This window comes from Aquarana catesbeiana, linkage group LG02, assembly GCF_042186555.1.
Source record: "Aquarana catesbeiana isolate 2022-GZ linkage group LG02, ASM4218655v1, whole genome shotgun sequence".
Lineage (NCBI taxonomy): Eukaryota > Metazoa > Chordata > Amphibia > Anura > Ranidae > Aquarana > Aquarana catesbeiana.
The window spans coordinates 119,860,183-119,873,259 of NC_133325.1; positions in this window are offsets into that span (position 1 = coordinate 119,860,183).

Genomic DNA, 13,077 nt, shown 5'->3' on the forward strand with positions numbered 1-13,077 from the left:
CACACAGCACCGCATATTGACAGAAAAACATAGAATTGTTGACATATTTGCAGATTTATTAAAAAAGAAAAACTGAAAAATCACATGGTTAGAAAATCGATTTCGATCGGCTCATTTTAATAAATCTGCAAATATGTCAACAATTCTGTGTTTTTCTGTCGATATGCAATGTGTGTACATTAATGAGGAAAAAAATGAACTTAAATGATTTTAGCAAATGGCTGCAATGTAACAAAGAGTGAAAAATTTGAGGGGGTCTGAATACTTTCCATCCCCACTGTATATGTCTTGTTGACGATGATTCATTGGTGTATTGTTTATACTTTTTAAATGAATTGTGTTTACACACAATATATTTTCTATTTTTGTATATCAATAAAGTTTGCACCCTTGTGCCTTTTTTACATATTTCACTTCTTATTACTCTCCTCTGCCATTTAATGTCCAAGGGGGTGTCCCCCAAATGCACCTTGTTGCATGTTCTTATTTTTTGAAGGCCTTCTCCTTTGCTTTTATATGCATTTTTACATTGAAGTTAAGCCATCCAGGACTTTTGTTCGCTCTTTTAAATTTATTACCCAATGGGATGCATTGGCTAGTGCCCTTATTTAATATGCTCTTAAAGCAAACCCATCTCTCCTCCGTGTTCTTTGTTCCTAAGATTTTATCCCAATTTATGCCTTCTAGCAAGGCTCGTAGTTTATGGAAGTTGGCTCTTTTGAAATTCAGTGTCTTTGTATTCCCCTTATGTTTCCTATTTGTGTGATTTATACTGAAACTAATTGACCTGTGATCGCTGTTACCTAAATTGCCCCGTATTTCCACATCCGTGATCAGATCTGTATTGTTGGTAATCAGTAGATCCAGTAATGTTTTATTTCTAGTTGGTGCGTCTACCATCTGACCCATAAAATTGTCCTGCAAGACATTAAGGAACTGGCGAGCCTTAAATGAATGCGCGGTTCCCTCCGCCCAGTCTATGTCTGGATAATTAAAATCCCCCATTATGATAACACTTCCCATCCTTGCTGCTAATCCAATTTGTGATAGGAGATCCGTCTCCACTTCCTCCCTCAGGTTAGGGGGCCTATAGCATACTCCCAGTATTATTTTCCCCTTTGGAGCTCTACCCATAAGGATTCAACCTCCTCTCTAGCTCCCTCAGTGATGTCATCTCTCACATTCGCTTGTACATTATTCTTGATATATAGGCATACCCCTCCCCCTTTTTTACCCTCTCTATCCTTGCGTTATAGGGTATACCCTTGAATGTTTGCCAGCCAATCATGAGAGCTGTTGAACCAGGTCTCTGAAATTCCCACAAAATCCAAATCCCCCTTGTACAACAGTATCTCTAGTTCACCCATCTTGTCCGCCATGCTCCTGACATTGGTGAACATGCCACATAGTTTAGACCGGTCGCATATTGTCCTCGTATTGCGTGTTTCGAGATTGCAACTAGGACTTGCTACTATACTCACCTTGTGTTTTTGTGCTTTGGTTAACCTACCACTAATGCCCCCAATACTACCCTCTGGAATATCTTCCGCGCTGGCTATCTCTGTCTCTGGACCCTCCCCCCCCATCGCCTAGTTTAAAAACCCCTCTAACTTTTTGGCCATCTTCATTCCCAGCAAATCTGCACCCTCCTCATTTAGGTGCAGTCCGTCCCTTCTATAGTGCCGGTTACCGACTGAGAAGTCGGCCCAGTCCTCCAGGAACCCAAACCCCTCCTTACTACACCAGCTCTTCAGCCACTTGTTTACTTCCCTAATCTCCCTCTGCCTTTCTGGTGTGGCTCGATGTACCGGTAGTATTCTTGAGAATACTACCTTGGAGGTCCTTTTCCTCAATTTAGCTCCTAAGTCCCTAAAATCTGTCCACAAGATCCGTGATGTGCCGAACCCGAGTGCCCGGTAGACAACATACTGTTCGGCGCTTCAGGTCTTGGTTACAGATTGCCCTCTCTGTCCTTCTAAGAATTGAGTCCCCTACAACCAGAATCTGTCTTTTCTTTCCCTTTGCTGCCCCCCCACTCTCACTGGAGGAGTTCTTCCCCTGGCAGCTAGGAGAGTCCCTCAGCTCTAGCAGTGCTGGTCCCTGACTGGTTTCACTAATGTCACTCAATGGAGCGTACTTATTGGGATGCTCCAGTCCTGGATCGGCCTCCCTGGCACTTCCCCCTCTACCCCCCCTGACTGTCACCCATCTACTCTTTGCTAGTGCCTGCACCTCTTTGTCTCCACCCGCCTCTGTGCTGGCCCCTGCCAGCACCTGCCGTGTACGTTCCTGGCTCTCCTTTAGTATGGAGGGACTTCTCAGTGCTGACAGTTGCTTCCCCAGATTCAGAACCTGGGCTTCCAGGGAAACAATGTGCTTACATTTTGCACAGCAGTATTCACCCTCGATCGGATGATCAAGGAACGCATACATGCAGCAAGATGTACAAAGAGTCGCCTCTCCACACCCGCCAGGCATCGTACCTATTAAATTTAGTGAGGATTTGGGGATTTTACCCTGTCCAAATTACCTAACAGCTAGCTTCCTGGCACTAATACTCAAGACAATACACAGGTACTCACAGACCTACGTGCAATTGCAGCGCCTCGTCTGCAATCTCGTGATTGCATTGATGTGGCCCTTCCCATAGTGCATTGTGTCTGCCGCACGAACACAGTGCACTTAAAGAACATTTTTTTCTATTTTTTTTGTGACTGCTGGGTGTGTGTGTGGAGGGGGAGGGGGCACTGGTTCGGGCACTGCTTATGAATGCTGCCTGCAGCTGGATCTGGACAATGTGGTTTAAAAGAGATCTTGAAAGACACACTGATGCAACCCATGCCACTGTTGCTCCTCCTTTCAGGGATCAGAGGTACATTGGTCATCACAAGGAATCCTGACACCATTGGGAACTGTGGTTCTTATGCAATATCTCCTCAAAGTCTCACATTGTGAGCTTCCTCTGGGATGGTGGCAGAAGATCCCCCATTTTACACTTTATGGGCAGCCTAATAGTGTGGTTACCCAGTAAGGTTCCTTCACTTTGATGAAGCCTTGGGTCCTTGTGCAGGCATTTGAGCATAAGGTCTGTTTCACACAGGCTTCAGTTTGTATAAGAGCAGTGTGAACTAAAACTGTTTTAAAAGCGTTTGCAGAGCTTTCAGCAAGCTTTGTTTACGTTTTTAAACCGCCCTTCAGCTCTAGTTTGTAAATATTGAACACAGTTCTCAATGGGAGTGCTGCTTGCCACTTTAAACAAGCTGCTAGCAGGCTTCAGCGCTACTTGAAGCTTGCTGAAAGCCTGCTACCAGTTTGTTTCATGTGGCAATCAGCACTCCTATTAAGATCTGTGTATAAAATTTCCAAACAGGAGCTGAAGAGCGCTTTAAAGACTCAAGAAAGCTGCTCAAAGTTTGCTGAAAGCTTTGCAAAAGCTGTTAACAGCCCAACTACAGCTAAACTTCTCGACTTAACCTCATCTTTTGACCTAACCCAATGGACACATTCTTTCACTCACTCCAATGGTAATACCCTTGACCTTGTATTCTCTCATCTCTGCAACCCTGGCAACCTCACAAACACCCCCTTTCCTCTTTCTGATCACAACCTCATTAGTTTCACTGTATCCTTGCCTCCAACCACCCATCCCTCCAAGCAGCAAACAATTACTTGTAGGAAACTTTGCCACTTTAACTCTTCTCTTCTCTATTCTGCTACTGACCACCTATTTGACATAATCTCTCCCCTATCCTGTCCTGACCTGGCCACCTCTGTCTACAACAGTTCACTTTCATCATCTTTAGATGCAATTGCTCCTCTAACCACACGCAGAAACAAGCCCTGACCGTTTCAACCCTGGCAAACTAACAACACTAGAAATCTCAAAAGACATTGTCGTGCTCTTGAACAACTGTGGCGTAAAACCAAATGCCTGCAAGATTTCACCCTATATAAATCTGCCCTTCTAAAATACAATTCCTGCCTCCATGCTGCCAAACAAGCTTACTTTGTCTCTCTTATTAATACTTTGTCATTCAGTCCCCGTCGGCTCTTCTCAACTTGTGAAAGGGGCCTTAACTCTCTGCTTCGTCCCCCATCCCCTCTACCCACTAACTCACTCACTGCCCAAGAGATTGGCAATCACTACAAAGACAAGATTGATGTAATTCGTGAGGGCATCTCCACTGTGCGTACATATTCCCCACCCAACATACCTTGCCTAACAGCACATTCAACACTCTCCTCTTTTGAATTTGCTACTACTGAAGAGGTTACAAAACTTTTCTCAGATGCCCACCTAACCAATCCTTGGATCCTGCTCCCTCACAACTACTACGGTTACCCTCTTCCTCTATCCTATGCTCCCTCACTCACATCTTCAATCTTTCCCTTTCTAGTGGCACCTCCCCCCCCCTCTAAAACATGCAGAGATCACTCCCATACTTAAAAAGCCCTCACTGGACCCCACCAACCTGAACAACTTAAGTCCCATCTCATTGCTCCCATTCACCTCCAAATATCACCCAAATCGTCCTCTTCGCTCTTCTCAATACCTCCTACTCTCAAGCTCTCTCGTCTCCTCCTCCCATGCTCATCTCCAGGATTTCTCCAGAGCCTCTCCCTTCCTCTGGAACTCGCTACCTCCACTGGTCCGGCTATCCCCTACTCTTGCTACCTTCAGGCGATCCCTGAAAACTCATCTCTTCAGGAAAGCCTATAACGTCTCCAACTAATCTTTTACCACTTCCATCAGCTCATTCCCCACAGTTACAACCTTTTGTACCACCTGCCCCACCCTTTTCGATTTTAAGCTCTTCTGAGCATTATCTTGTATTATAACTGTATTGTCTCCTTTTTATATTGTAAAGCGCTGTGTAAACTGTTGGCGCTATATAAATCCTGTATAATAATTTCATAAAAGTTTGCTGTTCACACTGCTCTTATACAAGCTGAAGCCAATCTGAAACCATCCTTAAAGTCCCCATTCACCACAAATTGCTTGCAGCCGAGGACCCTGCAGTCCTTATTGTAGGTCAATTAGTTTCAGTATAAATCACACAAATAGGAAACATAAAGGTAATACAAAGACACTGAATTTCAAAAGAGCCAACTTCCCTAAACTACAAACCTTGCTAAAAGGCATAAATTGGGATAAAATATTAGGAACAAAGAGCACGGAGGAGAGATGGGTTTGCTTTAAGAGCATATTAAATAAGGGCATTAGCCAATGCATCCCATTGGGTAATAAATTTAAAAGAGCGAACAAAAGTCCTGGATGGCTTAACTCCAATGCAAAAATGCATATAAAAGCAAAGGAGAAGGCCTTTAAAAAATACAGGGTTGAGGGATCATCCTCAGCATTCAGACTTTATTAAGAATGCAACAGGAAATGTAAGGGTGCAATTAGGATGGCTAAGATAGAACATGAAAGACACATAGCGGAGGAGAGCAAAAAAATCCCAAGAAATTCTTTAAGTATGTAAACAGTAAAAAAGGGAGGACAGACCATATTGGCCCCATAAAGAATGAGGAAGGACATCAGGAAGCCCCTCCATGGTTAACAGAGGACAGAATTAAAATTAGACTTGAGAAACTTAACATTAATAAATCACCGGGACCAGATGGCCTGCATCCGAGGGTACTTAGGGAACTCAGTCAAGTGATTGCCAGACCGTTGTTCCTAATTTTTACAGACAGTCTACTGACTGGAATGGTACTAGCTGATTGGAGAAAAGCCAATGTAGCACCAATATTTAAAAAGGGCCCAAAATACATCCCTGGGAATTACAGACCAGTTAGCCTAACATCAATAGTATGTAAACTCTTGGAGGGGATGATAAGGGACTATATACAAGATTTTAGTAATGAGAACGGTATCATTAACAGTAACCAGCATGGATCCATGAAGAATTGTTCTTAGCAAACCAATCTACTAACCTTCTATGAGGAGGTGAGTTGCCATCTAGATAAAGGAAGGCCCGTAGACGTGGTGTATCTGGATTTTGCAAAAGCATTTGACACAGTTCCCCATAAACGTTTACTGTACAAAATAAGGTCCGTTGGCATGGACCATAGGGTGAGTACATGGATTGAAAACTGGCTACAAGGGCGAGTTCAGAGGGTGGTGAAAAATGGGGAGTGCTCGGATTGGTCAGGGGTGGGTAGTGGGGTTCACCAGGGTTCTGTGCTGGGACCAATCCTATTTAATTTGTTCATAAAATGACCTGGAGGATGGGATAAACAGTTCAATCTCTGTATTTGCAGACGATACTAAGCTAAGCAGGGCAATAACTTCTCCACAGGACGTGGAAACCTTGCAAAAAGATCTGAACAAATTAATTAGGTGGGCAACTACATGGCAAATGAGGTTCAATGTAGAAAAATGTAAAATAATGCATTTGGGTGGGAAAAATATGAATGCAATCTATACACTGGGGGGAGAACCTCTGGGGGAATCTAGGATGGAAAAGGACCTGGGGGTCCTAGTAGATGATAGGCTCAGGAGTGGCATGCAATGCCAAGCTGCTGCTAACAAAGCAAACAGAAAATTGGCATGCATTAAAAAGGGGATTAATTCCAGAGATAAAACAATAATTTTCCCTCTCTATAAGACTCTGGTCCGGCCGCACCTAGAGTATGCTGTCCAGTTCTGGGCACCAGTCCTCAGGAAGGATGTACTGGAAATGGAGCGAGTACAAAGAAGGGCAACAAAGCTAATAAACAGTCTGGAGGATCTTAGTTATGAAGAAAAGTTGCGAGCACTGAACTTATTCTCGATTGAGAGGGGATATGATTTCAATATACAAATACCGTACTGGTGACCCCACAATAGAAATAAAACTTTTTCGCAGAAGAGAGTTTAATAAGATCCGTGGTCACTCATTAAAATTAGAAGAAAAGAGGTTTAACCTTAAACTACATAGAGGGTTCTTTACTGCAAGAGCGGCAAGGATGTGGAATTCCCTTCTACAGGCGGTGGTCTCAGCGGGGAGCATCGATAGCTTCAAGAAAATATTAGATAAGACCTGAAAGACCGCAACATACAGGGCTATACAATGTAATACTGACACATAATCACACCTAGGTTGGACTTGATGGACTTGTGTCTTTTTTCAACCTCACCTACTATGTAACTATGTAACTATGTAACTGAGAACAACACTGTCCTCAACAATCTCACCCCACCTGCATACAAATCACAGGGTTTGGGAAGTGTGAAACATTCCACTTGAAGCCTTCCCCATTCCCTTCACCTCCTTACTGCCAGCACCCAAAACATCCTCCTTGTATTCCTCCTCTGCCTCACAGGGATGAAGGAAGAAGGCAAATAATCCTACTGGCCCTGAAATTGCAGCAAGTCCAACTCATCCTCCTGTTGCTATGCCTCAAGTGCTATCTGGCCATAGAGTGTGTGCTCCAGAAGAAAAATGAAAAGGATTGCATTACAAATATCTGTCTCGTCCTGGCTCTGCATTTTGGTTGCCTCTTCAAAACTTGCAAAATACTGCATGTGTCCTGAATGATAATCCAAAGACTATTTGAAAAGAACTTCAGATCTTCAAGCCTGTTTCCTGTACTAAAATCACACAGGTACTCAATGATGGTACACTGCTGTTTGTGTAGCCTCTGCAGCATGGCCAACGTCAAGAGCACGTGTGAGTGTCACAGATGAGGCGGTTAGCAGACAGCTGATGTTTATGCCAGGTAAGAATTCCTAAAGTGGCCACAATTCCTCCTGAAATCCAGAGAACTTCATTATTATCTGCGGCAACTCCAGATTAAGGACAAGGTACTCATGCCCTTGTCACACATGACCTTGCCTAGCTGAAGATGGCATGGGGTTTAGCCACTTCATGACCTAGGCCAAGGGAGCTGCCAGCATCTTTGCCGCAGTGTGGCTCCTGTCCCGAAGGCTTGTGAGCTGCAGTCTGGGACATTGCATATGCTCTGGGCTGCTTGGCAGAGGGGTTGGTTCTGGGAAGTCATAGGATGAGACCAGCGAGAAAGAGGGGGTACAAGTAACTATGTGGTCATCATCAATCAAGACAAATGAAAGCATGGCAAGCACAGGCCATAAACTCTGGAAGGTGACTGATTCCACCAGCTGAAAAGGGAGCAGCTGCAACGTCACCAGTTTTGCCATGATTAAATTAAAGTATAACTAAAGACAAAACTTTTTCTTTAGTTTTGGATAGAGTGGAGAGAGATTAGTTTTTATTGCTGTCTGTGCCCCCGTATGAGAGATTTACCCTCTCTATTTGTCCTGTTTACCATTATAATTGAAAGTGAAAGAAAATCCCAAATTTGGGGTTGTCCCCAGAAAAGTAATAGAGGGAAAATCTTCCAATGGGGACACTAGTTCTGATGGCCTGGGGGTCCTCAAGGTATCCCCTTAATTTCCAGGGATCTCCTTTCATTTCCTGTTGTGGGTATGGAACAGGAAGTGATGGTTAATCTCCCCAATGGAGCAGAGATGGCAAAAAATACACCAACAGGAGTTATAACACTCCCTTCCCTACTCTATCCACAATAAGAAAAAAGTTTTGCCTATAGTTCTACTTGAACTACTTCCTGCCCACGCTATAGCCGAAAGACTGCTATAGCGTGGGCTTAGCTTGCCAGAAGGGCATCCACTGAAGTCCTTTCATGATCGCGCTGCCCGTGCGCCCCCTGCGGCACATGGGTGGGGCGCTCTGTGATCTCCGAGTCCTTTGGACTGATCACAGATTGAGGTAAGGGGCCAATCACAGCGGCCCTTTACAATGTAATCAGCTGTCGGTCAATGACATCTGATCATGGTATGTAAACACAAGCCAGTTATCGGCTTTTCTTTCCTCACGCTAAGAGCGTGAGGAGAGAAGAAAGCCGATAACCAGTTTATGTGAAAGGGACATCAGCATCGATGATCAGTGTCCTGATTATCAGTGCAGTCCCACCAGTGCTGCCAATTAGTGCCCACCAGTGCTGCCAATTAGTGCCCACCAGTGCTGCCAATCAGTGCTCATCAGTGCAACCTATCAGTGCCCATCAGTGCTGCCAGTCAGCATCCATCAGTGCCTCCTCATCAGTGTCACCTATCAGTGCCGCATACTGGTGCCTATCAGTGCCGCCTATCAGTGCCACCTCTCAGTGCCCTTTAGTGCCACCTATCAGTGCAGCCTCATCAGTGCCTCCTCATCAGTGCCCACCAGTGCCGCCTCATCAGTGCCACCTATCAGTGCCCTTCAGTGCTTCCTCATCAGTGCACATCACTGTAGGAGAAAAATTACCTGTTTGCAAAATTCTATAACAAACTTTGAATTTTTTTTTTTCAAAATTTCCGGTCTTTTTAAGTTTGTTTGGCAAAAAATAAAAAAACAGAAGTGATTAAATACCACTAAAAGACAATTCTATTTGTGTGAAAAAAATGATAAAAATTTCAGTTGGGTACAGTGTTGCATGACTGCGCAATTGTCTTTCAAAGTGCGACAGCGCTGAAAATTGGCCTGGTCAGGAAGGGGGTAAAAGTGCTCAGTAGGCATGTGCTTAGGATGCTGGGCGTTGGGATGATGTGGGGACATTTTTTACTTTTGCTTCGGCAGCTTTTGAAGAGACACCTGCTTTGGGAGGGATGCTCCTGAAGATCGGGGGTGGGTGTGGAATCCTTCAGAGGATCAATTGTTTTACGACCATCTTTGCTGCTTGACGTGCTTGAAACTCCTTGTGTGGGCAAGTGGAACTGCAGTTTCACAAGGAAAACTGTAAGAAAAAATAAAAAGTAAACACGTATACCAAGTTATTTGGCATCATCTGATTTCCATAAAATGTTTACATTTTTTAAAAATATTTTTGGGCCTGTAGCAGAACTGTTCCAGAATGATGCTGCTCCAGTGCGGGTCTGACACCAGTGAGCCATCACAGTAATACAGATAGTTTCAGCTGTCAATATACCCCCGTCCATTGGCTGCAGGGAGGGACAAGAAGTAATCTGCAAGTAACATAATTCAGATTCTCCTGCAGCTCACAATTAAAAGAAATTGGAATGTAAAAAAACTGGAATCATGTGAATGTACTATTAATTTTTATCCTGATTCTTGTTCTCTTTTAATCCATTGCCTGCTGCTTCCTAACAGCTCCAGTAGGAGGTCCTAAACCCATTTTGCCTTCTTTCTAGCTTTCAGTCAGAATAAACCATTTAATAACTAAAACGGATTTAGTTTGACCTTATTTGCACTACCAGTGTGTGGAAGCCCCGTTTAAATCTGTCTGCTTTCATGAGGGTGTTATACCTTAAAGCAGTCTTTGTACAAATCAAGTAAAGGTCATCATAAATCATTTAAATTATACTATTTCAGTAGAACTAATAATTCAACTTTGCCTGGGGAATGGTCATTTAATTTTATTCAATAATGCAAAGAACATGCAAAGACTTTATTAATTCTTAGCCAGCAGTAGGAATTTATGTTCATGAATTTGATTGCAGTGAACTGAAACTGTATTATTTATTGTAGGTTTTTGGGCTTTGCACCTTTTTGTGAGCTTTCATCAACTGAATGATGGGAAATAATCTCCAGAAGCTAGGGGGAAAAAAATATGAACTTCAGGCAGATATACAAAAACAGCATTTCAGATTTAATTAAAAATTAAATGTATTTTTAAAAGCAACAATTGTAAATACCTAAGTTTTGACTTGATATCAGTCTCCTGTAGCTCTCTGTATAGTAGCACTGGGAGGGAGGGGCAAGATCAGAAGCTCCGTGGAACACACGGCCCAAGCGGAGCTGGTAAGTAATGCTCTAATAGGCTGCAAAATAGGTGAACTGAGAGCGCCACGCAGTAGTTGCGTTTGATTGCACAGTGGCTGCATTTTGATGGCACTGTGGCAGCGTTTAATGGGTGCAGTGGCGTTTGGCAAAGTGGCTGCGTTTGATAGGCACAGTGGCTGCGTTTGCTGGGCACAGTGGCTGCGTTTGATGGCAAAGCGGCTGCAATTGGTTTTTTTTTTCAAAATGTTTTCAGTTTGTTTGTGCCCCCAAAAAATTTTGAGCATCAATCACTACTGCTTAGATGTGATGGCCGAAGTCGTTTTTAACCTTTTTTCCTTTATTTTCATCTGGCCAGTAAGCCTGTTTTTCAACAGAACAAGCTATTCTGCAGACGTAGCAGTTACAGGATTGAGACAAACTATTTTAGCAGTTGCTTAAAACAGTTTGCTGTAACTGCTTATGAAGTGTTAGCTGGAGTTCATCTTCAATTTGTTGTCTAAATCTGCTAGTACATATAACCATCACCCCCGACCCCCCCCCCCCCCATCCAGGTTAACATATTTCTGCCTGCTGCCTGAATGGATTCTTTGCCTGTTTGCTGACCATGTCTCTGCTTGCTGCCTGAACTGACCCATCTGCATGTTCGACGGACTACGTTCCTTCAAGACACCAGTTCCAGCTATCCCCGGCAGATAACTGCACTCCAGGAACCACAATAACTCTTTTGTTCTTGCATTCTTTAGACTCATGTACTTTCTGGTCAGTGAGCATGGCATTCTGGACACTCTGGACAGGCATGTACCAGTAGCCTTGGTGTAAAAGAATGTAGACTGCTATAGGTGATGCTACACTAAGCTATATTCCCTGTCCACTCATTCAGAGGCGACTATTAGGCCCCTTTCACACTGGGGCGGTGGGGGCGTCGGCGGTACAACAGCGCTATTTTTAGCGCTGCTGTACCGTCGTTCTTGCAGCTGTATTCGGCCGCTAGTGGTGCAGTTTTAACCCCTGCTGGCGGCCGAAAAAGGGTTAAAATCACTCGTACAGCGCGGCTATAGCCACGGTATTGCCGCGGTATAGCCACGCTGTCCCATTGATTTCAATGGGCAGGAGCGGTTTAGGAGCGGTGAATACACCGCTCCTTCACCGCTCCAAAGAAGTGGTTTGCAGTCTTTTTTCACCGTCCTGCCAGCACACCACTTCAGTGTGAAAGCCCTCGGGCTTTTACACTGAACAAACAGCGGAGGCTGTTTAGGGGCGGTATTTTTAGCGCAATACCGCCTGCAAACCTCCCCAGTGTGAAAGGCCCCTTACAGTGCATTGGGTTTTGATACAATTGATATCAGACATGTTGTATTGCCATACTCAGGAGGATTAGAAGAATGTGAAAAATACCTTGGGGTGTTGACTTTCCAAAATGTGATACTTTTGTTGGTGCTTCCACTGTCCTGGTGCTCCAGAGCCTCCAAAAGTGTGACAGGTAGTCAGGGAATTAGATGGATAATTTATGCCACTGGAACGCCTGAAGGTGCTGTCTGTCTATGGACAGGAAGTAACGTCAGATGCTGGACTGGAACCAGAAGTGGGGTAACCACCCTATTTGTTCTACTGATTTTATGTGCTAAAAGGCCAGGCCACTTGTTGATTGCAGATGCTACTACCTGAGCCTTGGAACACACCTGGTTTATTATCCTGTTGAGAGGAAGGGCCCTTTCAGTCTGTCGTTTGGTCTATTGGGAGAAGGATCTCTTTGGAATACATGTGCAGTGGATTGCTATTGAAGTTGGATCGCTTTTGTCATCACTTGAACGCATTTAATGTGTATAACCCATACACTGATGGTAAGGGTCAGTTATATTGGGTGAAGGTGACGGGCTCTATATTATTCCTCTTTCTCCCATAGTGGATTCTGATCATTAGATATTTTTTCATGATGGACATGGTTCTAGTCTTTCTGCCCATACAGATTTTAAACACGAACTTTATGTCTATTTTATTTTGTGTTTTGAGCGCTACACCATTTACCCATATAAGTTCAGTAGCGCTTCTGATAATTGAGATCTTTAATGGCAGTTTCCGTTCACTCTTCTCCTTAGAGCACCAGACTATTTGAGTTAGCGCCACATTTATTTCTTTATATAATTTTTTTTGTGGGGACACACCTTTTAATGTTGGCTGCCAATCTTTGAGGATTTGGATGTTTTGGTTTGCGCATTCCTTTTTCACAATATCAATAGTTTTATCTAGTGGTTGGAAGAAATATTTACAAGGAATTGTGAATACTTGTAGTTTATTCGCACTACATTATGGATGCAAGGACTGTACTAAAAAC